Genomic DNA, 15,841 nt, shown 5'->3' with positions numbered 1-15,841 from the left:
AAAATGCCTCCGAACCAAAACTTGCAGAGCGGCAAACACATTTTGTAAGACGTTTTGTCAAAAAATGCATGCAAAGTGATTTAAATTCAGATCAAAGATGTAAAAAGAAAGAAAGAACCACTCTGTCCTGCATTATTTCCATTTGACGCTTTATTTTCACCTATACCTAGAAGCACATTTAAAACAACCCACTTCAAAAATCAGTGGCACATTTAAAGTTTCAGCATTCTGCTTTCAGTACTTCTTCAGCAATGCATGCTTTTGTAGGATGCCTTGCAAAGTTCCACCGCCTATCTTTTCTCTGTTAGAAATGCTAATGTCTCACCTATTTGGATCAGTGCCATTGAGTCGTGGCCCACAGCATGTAGGCCTGACAGCAAACACGGTGGTGGCTCCTTGTCCCAGACCCCGTCTTCCCCCTCCTCTCTCTCTCTCTCCAGGCTGGGGCAGCTGGGTTAGCCAGGAGCTAGACGAAACGATCGAGTCTCAGTGGCCTGATACTACCTGTCACACGTAGCGTAACAGCAGCAGCGTGCTCTAATTAACGCGTGCACCACCGCCGTGTCTCTTGAAAAGCCACTGAGACTTCCTTTAGTGCACTGTCACACAGGGCCCAGTGGCATGCAGCTTTACAGTCTGTGGTTAATACTCAGCCTTTCAAGCAACATGGCAAAACAACCGGATTTATGCCTTATCTTTACCTCACTTTACATCACGTTTTGTTCCATTTTGCAAGCTCTGCAAACCACATCTTAATTCGAGGGTGCAACTGACACTATCATCAGGCTGCTGTCCTTCTTTATTCTTATCTTAAGTTTGTCAAGCAGAGCCATTGTTTTAACACCAGGAACTCATTGTGTTATTTATGCCTTAGCATTACAGGATGTCATTATGAGAATAACACAGAAACCCTTTGTGGCAAGTGCGATGCAATTGGCATGCGTGATGCACCAATGTTAAACAAAGGTGTATCTAAGATATTTGATCTGATTGTGGTTTCTGCAGTAAGCACTGCAAAGTGCATGAATTTGTTCTGCATTATCTGTCATTTCGCTTTTTAGGAGGGCCACGCTCTGATTTGGGCACATCAAGGTGAACGGCCTATGTAGCAACAAAATATTACATTAAACTTGAGGTAGCTGTGAGCGCTCATGTCCTTGAGCTGGTTCTCTAGTGGCTTCTCGCAAATCAACATGGAGGGCAGAATCAAGGTTCCATATAAAACACACATACACACCCACACAACACGCAAGTCAACTTCAGCCTTGAGCGGGCCCTGAACAAAGAGTTTTTAAGAGTACAACTAACCTCAAAGAGGACATAAAACCCATCTAATCCTTAAATGTTCTAGATTACACAGCATGTTGGAGCTCTAAATCAAATAACACAGAGCAGATCTGGCTCTTTCGGGCTTTGCGTCTTGATGTAACATAATTTTGCTGTCCTTCTGCATCCTTGTTTGGGAAAAGTATGTGTACATTTACAGAAAGCGGCTGGTTTCAAGGGAGGAAAAGAAATAGGGGGGAGAAAAAAGTCAAAGTGTTTGCAAGTTGAAATGAAAATAAAAATATAGATCGCAAGACCATTAGCCGCTCTGTTATTGTGAAGCTCTATCGACCAAAATCCATTGACTAATTACTATGCAGTAGCTGATTAATTAATTATGAAAGAGGTCATCGCTATTGATAAATCAATCATTATTTACAGAAAGTGCAAAAGTCAGTTTTATTTCCTCTGAATCATTAGCGGGCCCAGCATAAAACAAAAAAAGGAATGAACTGTTTGGTGCTTGAAAATGGCTGCCATATGTTGCATATTTAATGGATAGAAACAGCGCCGCATGTTACACACTTATGGGAATATTGCCAGAAACGTACAATAACAAAATCATAAACCGATAGCGATAGTTAAAAACCACTGCTCGCTTATCAGTGAGGTCCGATCTGTCCAGCTCTCTCTCATTCTCTGCTCGTGTTTAGTCTGTTGCAGGTGGTCTTCAGAATAGTTCTAATTAATCCAATAAAACGTGGCTTGTTTTTCTTCCTCCCGATGCTCTTTGACTGAACTGGATTATTAGTGGCTGTAATGAGGCATTAAGCAAAGGTTCCCAGCACAAGACCGAAACTGAATCAAACAGAAGAAACGCACGCAGCCTGAAAGGACAAACTTGTTCTCGCTGCATGTTGCAGGTTGTTGTGTGTGTGTGTTTTTTTTTTTTTTTGTAGTTTTTTTTGTATTTGTGGTAGACAGTAAGTGACCTAATTAAAGCTAGTACATGAGTTGCGAAGCCACCACAGCGCGAATAGTTACAGTTACAAATACACCCAGGTTGCACTGCCTTCCTCTATACACACAGCTTCTTCTGTTAGCTCAACCCGCAAAACTCTCTCTGATGGTGCCTGTCTCATACAATATGTTATTGAGAGCGTCTTAAGAGAACATTTCAACAGGTAGTTCAGCTTTCAGCTCATCTCTACAGATCAGTAAGAGCCCACGAAAGGATGAGCAGGGAGAAAAATGCTGCTCCTTTTATCCTGTGTGTCTGACAGGCTTGTTGGGATGCCAGGGGAGGGAAGATCAGTGGGAGACCAAAGAATTCCCACAGTTCATTGTCCTGGCCTGCTGCATCCTCATCCTCATCATCATCCAGAGCCGGCCTAGAGCTCAAAGCCTTCCTTTATGTTAAACATTTGCAGCATTATCCCGAAGACCAGCAGATGTGCTCGATGTGTGTGTGTATGCGCGTGTGAGAGAGAGGTACAATGGTAGTCACAGCATGTCGAGCCTCCTGCCTGTAGATCTCAGACTGTGAGAATGGAAAAAAGATGGATAACTGTGAGCATTTGTTAAATCGCAGAGGTGGGTTAGAGGAGGTCTGTGCATGAAAAGTGGGGTAGTTACAAAGAATAGCGCTACTCTGTTCACCTCGCTCGCAAACAAAGAAAGACGTGAAGTCAAGTGACCGGCATTGAAGGTTAAAATAGCATAAAACATACTTTGCTAAAGGTCAATGTGTGACGATTCATTTCTAAAACTTCCCCTTGTGGTTTCTGTCTACAACTATGTAGAAATTCCAATTGTACAGGAGGTGACAGGCACTTAAAAGTGAAAAATAATCATTTAACCCAGTCTGATCTGTAAGGTCTTATGGCAGTCCTATTAAAAACAGGGATGTGCCTTACACTGCTATATCAAAGTCCATAAATCTGATTTATGACCATAAATGAACACACACATATATATATATATATATATATATATATATATATATATATATATATATATATATATATGTATATATATATATGTATATATGTGTATATATATATACTGCTAATATTATATATATATATATATGTATATATGTGTATATATATATATATATACTGCTAATATTATATATATATATATATATATATATATATATATATATATATATATATATATATATATATATATAGCTAATATATTTGAACATGAATGCACATATTTGTAATTTAATTAGTTGATAAATTATACATAAATGCCATTTTTTGCTATATTTTAAAATACAGTAACATTTTACTCAAAGGTAAATGTTCATAAGACTGTCGTGACACTTTTTTAATCATTACATGCCAAATGTCATGAATATAAATGAGATTGTATGCATGCTTATGACAACTGTCATTAGGTGTCATTAGCTCAGTCGTGTAATTTTAGATTCAAAGATAATATTGTATGAAATGTCTTATGTAATGATGACTTGACATAATCAAATACATGACAACCTGCCTTTGTCATGACAACTTTATCAAGACAACATAACTTGTCATAGATAGTTCATAAACATGACTGTCATAAGGTCATTATAATTGTTTCATGAATTGTATTACAGTACCATCAATATTATTATTCTTCACCTCAACTACTGTATTACAAGATTACTTTTTACTTAATTTGTCAATAAGATGTCATTAATGACACTATTATGAAATTATAGACACATTTCAATGTGGTGATGTTATTATCCCATGAACATTTCCTGCTTGTTATCAAACTATTTCATAACTGTAACAAGAGGCAATTCAATCATAACTTAATGTTAAAACATTATTTATCAATAGGTGGCTCTTTTTGGATTCTCGTAAGCTATTGAAATTAAAAATGTAAAACAGGAAATACTCTGGGACCATTGTTTTTATTTAAATCCCTCAAAATGATCTATAGTAGACACTTTTAATAAGAAATTTGAATTACAAATTCAATCTGTCCCACTAAAACAGTGACTAGAAAAATATTGATGACAATTCTAATGGCCTCATGACACTTTGTTTATGACAGATTTATGACTATGTTGTCTTGATAGTCAAGTTGTCATGACCAAGACAGATTGTGATGCATTTATGTCAAGTTGTCATAACAAAGATGTCTCAAACACTGTCATTTTTACATTAAAAATAATATAACTGAGCTATAATGACAGTTATCATAAGCATGTACAAAATCATACTGTGTTTGTGTCATGTTATAATTATAATGGTGTTGCAAAGGTGTGAGATTTGCTTTTTAAATGCCTTTAAGTGCTTAGCAATCCACACTACTAATATAATTTATATATAATGTATTTTTGATATATTTACAGTTAAATCATAATAAAGCCTTACAATGTATTTTGGTTATCGCCAAAAATATACCCATGCAACATAAGACTGATGATGTGCTCCAGCGTCACATATGACAAATATTTCATATATGTGAAATCCAAATGAACTTTTATGTCATACAGTATATAATTTCTTATATTGTCAAATACTAGATTTCTACAGGAGGTCAGCTAGTAAGGGCTGTGCAGGTAAACCTCAGTTCACTGGTCTCCAGAGGCACTCAAGTAGCCGACACTGGAGGATGTGGTCTTTACTGTCCCTATTAGTTTGCCTGTACCCCCATGATGGAAAAACTGATTTGAATCCCGCTAGGATTGGGGCAAGTAGAACCACAGGTGTTAAACTGGAGCAGTGACTAAGATGGAAATGCGTTTTACACCAGCTAGTAACAGCTATGCATATATAACTCACTCCCCTGATTTGAATATTGACAGACACTAGATGCTGCAGCCTTTAGTGTCCTTGTTAGTTGCAAAGGAGGAAATAATGGTTATCTCACAGTACTTGTGAAAGTGCGCAATATACTGACACTGAGCACAAGAAACTATTGTTTTTGGTTTATATACACACAAATGTTTTATTGAAGCTTGATAATATTCAGATTTAACCACCAAAGACACATGGTCTGTTTTGAGTATTTGTTAATACCTTTTTGGATAAGTCGGATCCTTGCTGCAGATTTCACCTAAAATATCTTAATTTTTCATCCAAAGATGAACAAATGTCTCAGGTGTTTAGAGCGACATGAGGGTGAGTAATTAATAACATGAGTTTTGTGTGAACTCACTCTTTAAGAGGCACATTAGTAGCTAACGCTAGAGGCTGCAGTCTTTAGTGTTCTTGTTAGTGCTGTCCAGTCTAAGCTGTCTATGCACCGATTTGCAGTTAAGAAATAAGTGTGTGTGTGAGTGTGTGTGGGGAGGGATAATGAGACCATAGTTTCTTCCTGATGTTCTGTGACATACCTTTGGCTCTTTCCTCTGAACATTTCTTTACTCTGTATCTTGTCCTCACATTGACTGTAGGTCACCACAGATATAAATTCCAGTCAAAACACAATTCACAATGCATGACTCTGAGTTGCAGACAGGCCCAAATATTTAGCATTCTAAATATCTCATGGCCATAGGCGACGCAGCAACACTTTTCTCAAATCACGTCTTTGAAAATGCACATTAAGAAATTGTCACTCAAATGAATGAGCTACGATTTGCCTCCAGTTACAGCCATTTGTCTGTGATTTCAGCAACAATGCTGGCTAGTAAAATTGTGGCTAAATTGTGGTGTGTACCCAAAGCTGAGTAGCTTGTGATCAAACCAGCCATCACGCATGACTACACCTCAGCACAAAAAAACAAAACAATGAACACAGTTTGGATGGGCAAAAGGGCCATCATCCAAGCCTTACATCATCTTTCTTCTTGCTCAGGGCAGCAACTCTGGGACAATACTGTCAGTAACTACCAGAAATCATTAATTAATAAATAAAATGCTTCATCCCTCCACCAAAATTGCCAATGCTGTATTAAAGTGCATCTGTAGGTATACTGTGCACAGTCATATTGGAGTGATAGAAACACAATAAGGATCCAAATCCCTCCCATTTTGAGGCCGACCGCAACATAGTGCGGTTTCCCTGCCCACTGAACTGATTGACAGTCACGTATTAACATGCCTCTGTAGTAACGCGCATTATCATATTAACAAGACAGGATGTGCACAAAGCAACTGGGATTAAAAGATCTGTTCAGCACTCTGTGATCATCAATCATCATTAAATGTGATCAAGAATATGTTTTACAAGTTTAAAACATTAACAAAACAGTGCATGTTTGTAATGAATTACAGCGATTTTACCGTCTTTACTTCATCAGCACAGCCGCATGTTAGTACAATTATAAAAGAAGACGCTTCAATCCTGGTTTGTGGACGTTAAATCAGGTTTATTTTGTACATTAACATAACGGATATCCATACAGCAGTGGATATTAAGGTGTATCCTGTCACAGTTGCTGTGCAAAAACAGTGCAAAGGTAAACGCATAAGCTGTGTGAGTGTGTGTGTATGTTGTGCATGAACTTTGTAACGACATTGTGTGTGACTCATCGTTGCAGAAAGGCTTGAATTAACTCCACAACAAATACACCAAATAATTATTGGGAAAGTTCTTACTGTAGTATTTTTTCAATAACGTTAATTGAGTTCTGCTTCATTTATGTCTGTCTCTGTGCTGTTTATCTGACGCAGCCGAGGTGGAGATTGAGGCACACTCTGACAGGCACGTGGGAACGGTGAGTAGAGAGAACTAGCATGGCACAGGCAACAAAAACAGCTACAATGTGTTCAGAGCAGAAATTCCAATATTCTTAAAGGTAAAATAAATAATCTGATGGGTGTTTTGAGCTGAAACTTTACAGACACACTCTGGAGACACAAAAGACTTATCTTAAATCTTAAAAAAGGGGTAAAATGGATGCCCTTGGAAGCTCTGATCTTCTGCATTGCCATGACATTCCAAACCAGCAATATTACGGTGGAACACAACCAAAGATCTGCCTAATGAAAGTCAATAGAGTACAAAACTACACCGCCGCCCACTGACTTTCACGGTGTGTACAAAAAATAGACAATTTCAGTACATCATCTTTTACCTTCTGCGTTAGAAAATAAAAAGCCCTCATTTGAAGCTGAACTATCCCTTTAAGGACACCAAAGAGGGTCTGCCTAAATGTGATATGAAGCTGTATCACAATCACTTATTTGACTGTCTGAAGGTGACAGTCTGTTTTCTCGCGACACCCTCTCTACCTCTCAGCCGCGGCGAACAAAGATTACCTTTGTGGAAAACTTAAATGTCAATGTAACCCCCAAATAAGTGAATATCAGAAATAATTGCTGTTTTCTTCTCGCACATGCTGGTTTTGTGCGTATGAGTTTTGCATAATGACTCCAACAAGGGGTGTTGTTTTGACAGGTGCTGAAATCGAGTCGAGAGGAGAGGGAGACAAGGTTCAATTTAGTTTGTGAATCTTTTAATTGTTGCATGGCTAATTAAAATAAAAGAGAAAAAAGAGAAGAGAGAGAGACTAAATGTGTTTAATGCTGCTTGTGTGCATACATCGGCCCCGAATTGTGCCTCGACGTAAGACAGACAGTAGAAGAGAGAAAAATCTGCCGCTACTTCAACATACTTACCAGCTCTTCACAACCACAGCCTGTAGTTTGGAGTTTTCACAAAACAAATGTATGGCTAATTAGAGATACTCATTAAGGGAGGCAAGTCGAGTAATTATTTTACATCATGCCGCTGTTAATTGAATGATTCTTCAATGTCTTTTGAAAATATCTCCTTTTTTGTCGCTCCTTTTTCCCCCCGCACACAGAAAGACGATAAGACTATAAACAGGTACCGTAGCCATATGCTCTTGAATGAAAAAGCACTTCTGTCGTAGTAAATGGGCTTTTTAAATATTGAACCGCTGCATGTCTTTTTAATATGGCTGATGTTAAATCTTCTTTATTCTGTCACTTTGATAAACTCCCTGAGCCGAGCAGAGAGAAAGTTTCACTTTTGTGAGAAAGTCTATGCGGAGTGGTACAGTTATGCAAGCATTCTCTGTCCATAAAGCACTTTTTTTTTAAAAGCAGCCTTCTTACATCCTGTTTAAAAAACCACTAATCTTATCATAGCCATCAGGAAGTCAGAGTTGACTGGAAATGATTGTGACTCTTATTGTGTATATGTTGTAATATATGTATATATATATATTATACATTGTTTTATTTGCATTTTTCTTTGTCTGCAGCTCCTTTGTTAGTCTGTGAATGTTAAGACGAGATAGGCCTTATAAAGCTGCGTTCCTTCTCTACATGTTCACTCATCAGTGCTGAGCACAAGAGGAAGACCGTGGAGGCTGAGTGTGTGTTAAAAAGCCTCTCTTTATTAAGCGAAAAGTCTTAGTGTTTTATTGTGGGCTAATTGTAAGAGGAGGAAGTGTGTGTGGAATGGCTGGACTCTGGAGAGAGGGTGGAGGACCTCAGGGAGATCAGGGCACATGTTTATTTATCAGGCTTTATCGGAAATGGTGAGGCCACAGATCCCAGCAGGATCAGAGACAGAGAGAGAGAGAAACGCTGCTCGACCACAAGCCGGGCAGAAAACGTTTACCTTCATGCCAGCGTTACGCTGTCACACAACTATGATTAAACGACCAAAGCAGAGCTGGTCCAACCTCAAAGGCTTTTGTTTATATGTATGAAAAAAAATGGTTTATGATTTACGCAAGCTACATTCTCTGGTTCTTTTTATGCAAAAAGCAACAAAAATAAGCAGGTGTTGCGCAGTCTGTAGCTTTACAGATATTTCTCCATACAAATTAACATTTTTCTACTTGATGTTTCAAGGACCCATTTAGGGCAATGCATGGGCAGAACTTAAAGATCAAGTGAGCAGTTTTTCAGTGTCATGAATAAATGAATAAATCAAATATGCAGAGGCAACTGTAAGTAGACTATTAGTAGGTTGATTCTTCTGAATGATTCTCAAACTCCTAAGCTAGTGAACTAACATTGGCAAAATAAGTATTATCATTATTATTAGTAGTAGAAGTAGTATTAACAATAATTTAATTCAATTTAATTTAATTTGTAACACTTTATTTTGATGGTCCATTTGAGTATTTGTAGACTCTCTTCTTAAAATCTGCTGATACTGCTCCTTCAACAGACATTTAACTGATTATAAGAAACTTTGCAAGTACATGTCAACTTAAGCCTGGTTTATACTTGACGCTTCCGCTAGGTCGCTTGAGTGTGTGCGGGGAATGTGACATCATCTCTGTGTTTGCGGAGGTTCGCTTTGGGTGCGCACGACATGATTTCGGCTGGCGAAGCGCATGATTTTTTTGAGACTCGAGTGAACAGTTTGCGCATTGCCACATTTGATTTGAGTTTAATATGAACAACTTTGAAGAGATTTTGTCTGAAACAGGTACGACTGTACAGACATCTTTATGATCTGTGATCATAGAGATAACCAGATCAATAATCCTTGGCTAGAAATTGCAACAGCTGTGGGAAAGGAGAAAAGTTTTTGTTAAAAAGTTTGGAAAAACCTGAGGGATAAGTTTGTTAAAACCAAAAGAGGCCATGGCAAAAGTGGAGACCCGGGTACACAATTACGGAAATAAGTTTTTCCACCAGTCATAGGTTTTACACTGATGTATATGTTACAGTTTTGAATTTAAAACAATTTAATAGTTACAAAACTATAATTAAGGAACAAATTATTTCTTTGCTAACTGGAAAGATTACAATATACTTTTTTAGTAAGTGTACGTTTTTCTATACATAATAAAAATATATATTTGTAGAGCAACTCATGTCTCATTTTGTCATTAATATTTTAATAAACTTTAAAAGGTGGAAGTGTTTGAGATATAACCAAAAGCAAGTGCATCCAAGTTTGATTTAAAAAAATCTTGAATGGTTATAAATATTCTTATAATCATTAAAACAATTGATAAAAACAATAAAAATAATTCGTTTAAAAATATTAAATGATATTAATAATATGACGTAGTTCCGGAAACTTTCTATTTCTCTGTTTATCCGTCTGACTTCACAGTCAGTTAGTTTTGACCGCCCCCTGTCGTTTTAAAGAATATCACAATGGTGAACGCGTATAAAGTATAAAAGCCTCGTCTGTTTTGTGAGGTGCGTGCGCAGTCAGCCGAGGTGCGCGATGCGGCACCAGGCGAAAATATAAATCCAGCTTTACACTAACCCTAACCCCAATCTAACAGTCTACTTATAAGCTAATGACAATTCGTTGGCATGTAGATGCAATGTAACATAAATTCAACAAACGGACCATCAAAATAAAGTGTGACCATTTAATTTAATTTAATTCCCCGACATAATTGACCCTCACTATGACAGTCAATGTTTTACAGCATTTAGAAAAACACACAGGACTCTTACATTCTCTATAGCTAAACAATCCTCTGTACTAGCAGCAGCAATCAAAGTCTGAGGGTCAAAAGACTTCAGAGTCAAAGCTAAGCCCATTTGACCTGGAAGTCACAGCCTGCCGCTGGAAGACACTCCACCTGCAGCATTTGGGCAGCTGAGTTTAACTGATGGGGAAGAGACAGAGGCACAGTTTGAGAGAGCTCTGGGTTGGCCAGCGTACCAGATTCCACACATCTCCTCACTCAATCCCTCGTTCTTCTTCCCCTGGCCAGCTCGACACATTCTTATCCTCCTCCCTGCCCTCGGTGACCTTGAACATGATAACACATTCATCCTCTTTCAAGGGGGGGCTGCCTTGGTGACCCCCAGTCAACGGGACAGAAGGCAAGCAAACGGAGGAAAGATAAGTTCATAAAGCCAAGAATGTTTTAGTGAAAAACGACCTCCTGGTATCTCTCAGTCCCATGAGACATGAGGTGGGCACGTGGCTATTCGGTTCTAATGCGTGGGTAGGGATTGCGCATATTACTCCTTTCATCTGTTTTGGTTTGGTTAGAGCTGCCATGTTAACATGTTGTGTGTGTTCCCATCGGTCGCCAGCACGCCTCACATACTGATCTCTGTATGAGCGCTGTCAGGAGGTCATGACCTCGGCGTGCAATTTGGCTTTCAGAAGCTACAGCTGGATGAGGAAACAGGAGGTTTTATAGTGTGTTAATATGGCTTGTTTACATTAAAATTGATATAAATATACTGACGGTCTGAGAAGAATTATTCTCCTAAAAAATGAGGGGATTATGAAGCACAGACATTCTTTTCTACAGTCTTTTAAATGATTTTGATTGCATCAAATTGAATCAAATCAAGATTTTGTGACTCTAAATTGGGAAAAAAAATAATAAATGAAAAACTAAAAAATAGTTATTTTAGTTTATTTATTTATAGTTAAATTATGGTCTCTATTTTAACGATCTAGGCGCAGTCTAAAGCGCATGGCACCAAAGCATTAAGGGTGTGTTCGAATCCACTTTTTTATTTTAAGGACGGAAAAGTACAGTTTGCGCCCGGCGCAAGGTCTAACAGGGTTGTGCTTATTCTCTTAAGGAGTTATGGCTGTGTTTTGAGCATAACCTTCATTAAACCAATCAGCGTCTCATCTCCCATTCCCTCTAAGAGTCAGGTACGTTGCACCATGGCACATTTGCTATTTACATCGACTTTGGAAGTGGAAAAACTGAACACTTCACTAGCGAGAAAACAATTAAACAAACCATCTGCAGCGTGAGGATAACGAATGAGCCTCCTCCATTCTTTGCTTTCTCTTTACTTTACTTTTACTCTTTACTTTTCTCCTTTACTTTTGTGAATAAGGAAACAAAGACATCCATCAGCCTACATATTTTATTTAGTTTAAGCGCAAAGATTTGTTTCAAAACTATTTCTAAATTTAGTTCTAATTTCAATCAAACAAATAAATTAGTTTTATCCAAACACACAATCTATGCTCTATATGGTCCAAAACTTGACAGGTGGACAAATCTAAGCTTGTTTTTACTCAAACAAATATAAATATGCATATAATAAATAATACTACTTATAAAAATAACATTATACAAAAGTGAATTGTCATGAATAAACTGAAAAAGCTCCCCGAAGTGAAGAAGGCATGGAGGCAGTGGTTTTTATATTCATGTACAAAATATATATTCAAAAAGGCGGCAACACCAAAGCTCCAAAAATACTACTTTATTAAATTAAAAAAGCTGACACAGAGCGTGTAACATTGCGAGCACACAGCAATATGGTGTTCATCACAGTAAGTTGCTCCTTTTTGTATGCTTCTGGATCACATGATCTCCTATTATCTCACAACAAGAAAAACTAAACAAAACAAAAAATACACATTTATGAATTATACAACTTAGATATTCAAAATGAAAATACAGAAACAAACCTTAATCGTACATCACAAAATAAACAGAATATAACAAGGAAACACAACAAAATAATACAACAAAATATAGCCAAAAAACCTTTAACCAAACACCTAATTAAACTTTAAAGTATTGTTAAAGAATTATTAAAGAAAAGGACGAATGTCAAACTCCTTATTTAAACCTCTTGGAGGCGATGTATCTAGAGTGAAAATCCAAATGGCTTCATGTTGTAACAGCAATTTATTAAGATCCCCCCCCCCCCCCCCCCCCCCCCCAACGTGGACACATAACAACTTCAATACCTATGTATTGTTAAGTGGAGACAGAATGTCTCATAACTGAGAAACGCTGCACAATAGGACTCCTAGGATCATGATGTCGAATAGCGCATCAATGTTCAGAAATTCTAATTTTTTAAAATTTTATAAATAATTTTTTGGAGCTTTGTTGTTGCCACCTTTTTGAAATTATATTTTGCACTTTTTGCAGTTTGGCTGAGCACCCATTTAAAATGATGTAAATTTTTTCATTTTATATTTATGTAGAAAATACGTACGCATTTAAGGCTGGGCTTTCAGCTGGTCAACTGAGGAGTCTATTTCAGTTCCTCAAAATAGCAACGCGTCAACAACGCACCATAACACACCTCCTTTCTAGACCGGAACACCCATAAGTCCACAAAGTGGCACAAATAAATGTACTATTTAAACAATGTGGCGCAAAATGGGAAAATTAGGGTTGCGTTGGTCTGAAAATAGCAACAAATTGTGCCAAACAGATCTTGCCCCTTACTGCGCCAGGTGTATGATAGGGCCTATTATGTTTAAATACATTTTCTCTCTGTTAAACAATATTTGGGATATATTTTTTAAAGAATTTGAATTTCACAAGAGGGCTAATCATTTTGACTTCAGCTAGTGTGTATAACTGTATTCATAAACAGCCCTAGTAACTATGTGACACCTGTTACACGGGGTTGCCTAAAACAGACATAGATCATCAGGTCTCTGTCACTCGATTGGCTGTGATGAGGCCAATCCCTGTACTCGGCATGTCTGAAACACTTCATATATCTATGAGAAGAGGCCTCCATCATCTCTGCCTTTTGTTTAACGCACACACATACAAACCCAAACAGTAGTGCATGCATATACACACACACACATGCACCCTTAACCCCTGCAGGACCTGACACCGGCACCCCACAAACATCATCCCCATCGGTAGAGAGGTTTAATCTTTCACTCTCCGCCATTTCAGAAGACCCTGACTCTTGTTTGTGCAGCCCCCTCCCCTCGATCTTTCCTTGCCTCCCTCCCTCTCCCCTCTCCATATTTTCTCTCCTGCATCTGATTAAGTTAACAATGTGGCGTTATTTGCATGCTGATTTGGCGAGGTCCCTCTCCTCCCCGCTCGCTCTCACAAACACAGGGGCTGGATCGTGGTAATGTGATAGCACAGCAGCCAGCCGATGCAATCTCTACCCCTCCTCCAAACCCAGGTGTGTGCTATCCACTTCCCTCTTAATTCCCTCCATGCTCATATTTTAGTCTCTCTTTATTTTTTCTGTCGTTCTGTGCCTTGTAAGGGTTGTATTATAATCAAATCTGGTGCAAAAAAAAAAAAAGGTTGGAGGGGGAGGGGGGTATCCTGTCTTTTTTTATTAATTATAGACCGCGGCTGATGCGAATGTATTCCGAAAGCATCTTCAAAATAGGTCGGCATACAGTTTTCTATTCTTATCACATTTAAATGTCAACATGGTGCAAAGCTCTACAAATTAGTTCAGGCAGACTTCAACCCCCATTTAACATTTAAAGCTCCGCTCAGTAAGCCCCCAATGTGTGATTCAAATCAGTTTACACACACATAAAAAGGAAGCAGTGCGTCTTTCAAACTTCTCATTTCAATACTGATATTATTGCCAACCTTTTGCCAGAGAATGGGCTGGCAGAGAGGGGGAAAAAAGAGCCACGAGATGAAGCAACAGAAACAATGCATTAGCTTTCATGAATTATATATCTGCCTTCATTCTGAGCAGAATCGAGGATTTTCGGAGCCTATGCATATATCCAAGACAGGAATGAATAAATCACGACGGTGGGGTCATTCCTTTTTACATGCATTGAGAGCCATATCGGGATAATAATGTCCACATAAAACACTTACTGTGGCTCATTTGGAATGCAAGCGATGCAAAAATTCCTCCCCGATTCTCGTATGTCAATGGAAATGTCCCGAGGAGAGAGAGCTGCTGTATCAGGACATTTATTTGTTACAGAAGATAGCAGAGGCGAATATTGAAGGACTGGGCTGTTTCTGATGACACCGGAATTCTGACATTGAGCGATGATTTCTGAGCTTCGACAGAGTGAAATGAGGGAGTTTACTTTACAGCCACAGGTCTACGTCTACAACATAAAAGGTATTGTTAATCCTCAAAAAAGGGTACTGAAGCACCTTAAGATGTTGTAACTCAAGCCAAGCGGCTCCATAACCGTTGGTGTCTAATCTCGGAAGAGCTCCCAGTGCTAGAACAACGATCAAGTCCCAGCTCCACAGATCAGAGCAGGCTGCCCCGCCACTCAGTTGACTCAGCATTATAGGGCGAAGAGGCTAAGGGCTCAGGGGATGAGTTTCACACCTCTAGCTGTTTTATGCCAATGAGCGCCATGCATGACCCTGCAAGTCTGCTCCAGACAGCCCTGGAGGAGCACTCGCTAGGCGTGTGAGGATAGGACGTGCTCCTCACGCCTCATTACCCAAACGTCCTATCTGGGTCCCCCAGTCACTATCGTCAGAGCGGAAACAGCTACGGACGTGCCTCCGTGGCCTCGTATACTCACTCCTTCATTTTAGCCTAGCACACTTACTCTACACTAAGGGGTCCTTTGCCATCCAAAGCCCTTTGGCCAGGATTGGTGTTCATGTTGGTTGTCTCAAAGATGCCATTACCCAGCTGTCTTCGAAATGCCATCTTTGAAACCTTTGTGGGTGAGATTACCAAAAACCCTTCCCATTGGAGTAGTGCTAAAATATTGAACCTGCAAAAATATTTACTGATCTCAATGGCCATTTACTCTTCTGTACTCCTTCAACTCGACATGCTGATGCAATGGCCTCACCTTTCCTCGTAAAGCGAATGAAGACTCTTTGGCCAGACCTCAGTCGCCCTTTTTGGCTGTAGCTGGAATGGGGCGTTTTAAATGCGCTATAAAGGCTATTTGCTCTAAATGTGCTCTGGGTGTGCCTAATATGTCCGCAGCCAAATGTCAAAAGAGTTAT

At 38.8% G+C, this 15,841-nt stretch overlaps 1 protein-coding gene across 5 annotated transcripts in view; it reads right to left on the bottom strand.

Annotated features, from left to right (window-relative positions):
* The window catches only part of znf536 (zinc finger protein 536), a 303,464-nt gene that overhangs the window by 174,091 nt on the left and 113,532 nt on the right, over positions 1 to 15,841 (bottom strand). Inside the window, exon 1 of one of the 5 annotated variants that reach the window (XM_056461998.1) lies at positions 326 to 407. The exons of the other annotated variants lie outside the window; for them this stretch is intronic. The gene's annotated coding sequence lies outside the window, so the exon portion shown is untranslated. Of the gene's footprint in view, positions 1 to 325; positions 408 to 15,841 lie in introns of those variants that run through there. 5 annotated transcript variants of the gene reach the window in all.

Source organism: Danio aesculapii, chromosome 7 (genome assembly GCF_903798145.1).
Source record: "Danio aesculapii chromosome 7, fDanAes4.1, whole genome shotgun sequence".
In the NCBI taxonomy this organism is placed as follows: Eukaryota; Metazoa; Chordata; class Actinopteri; order Cypriniformes; family Danionidae; genus Danio; species Danio aesculapii.
Note: the sequence above shows the minus strand (reverse complement) of the source record. Positions and strands in the feature narration are given on the sequence as shown.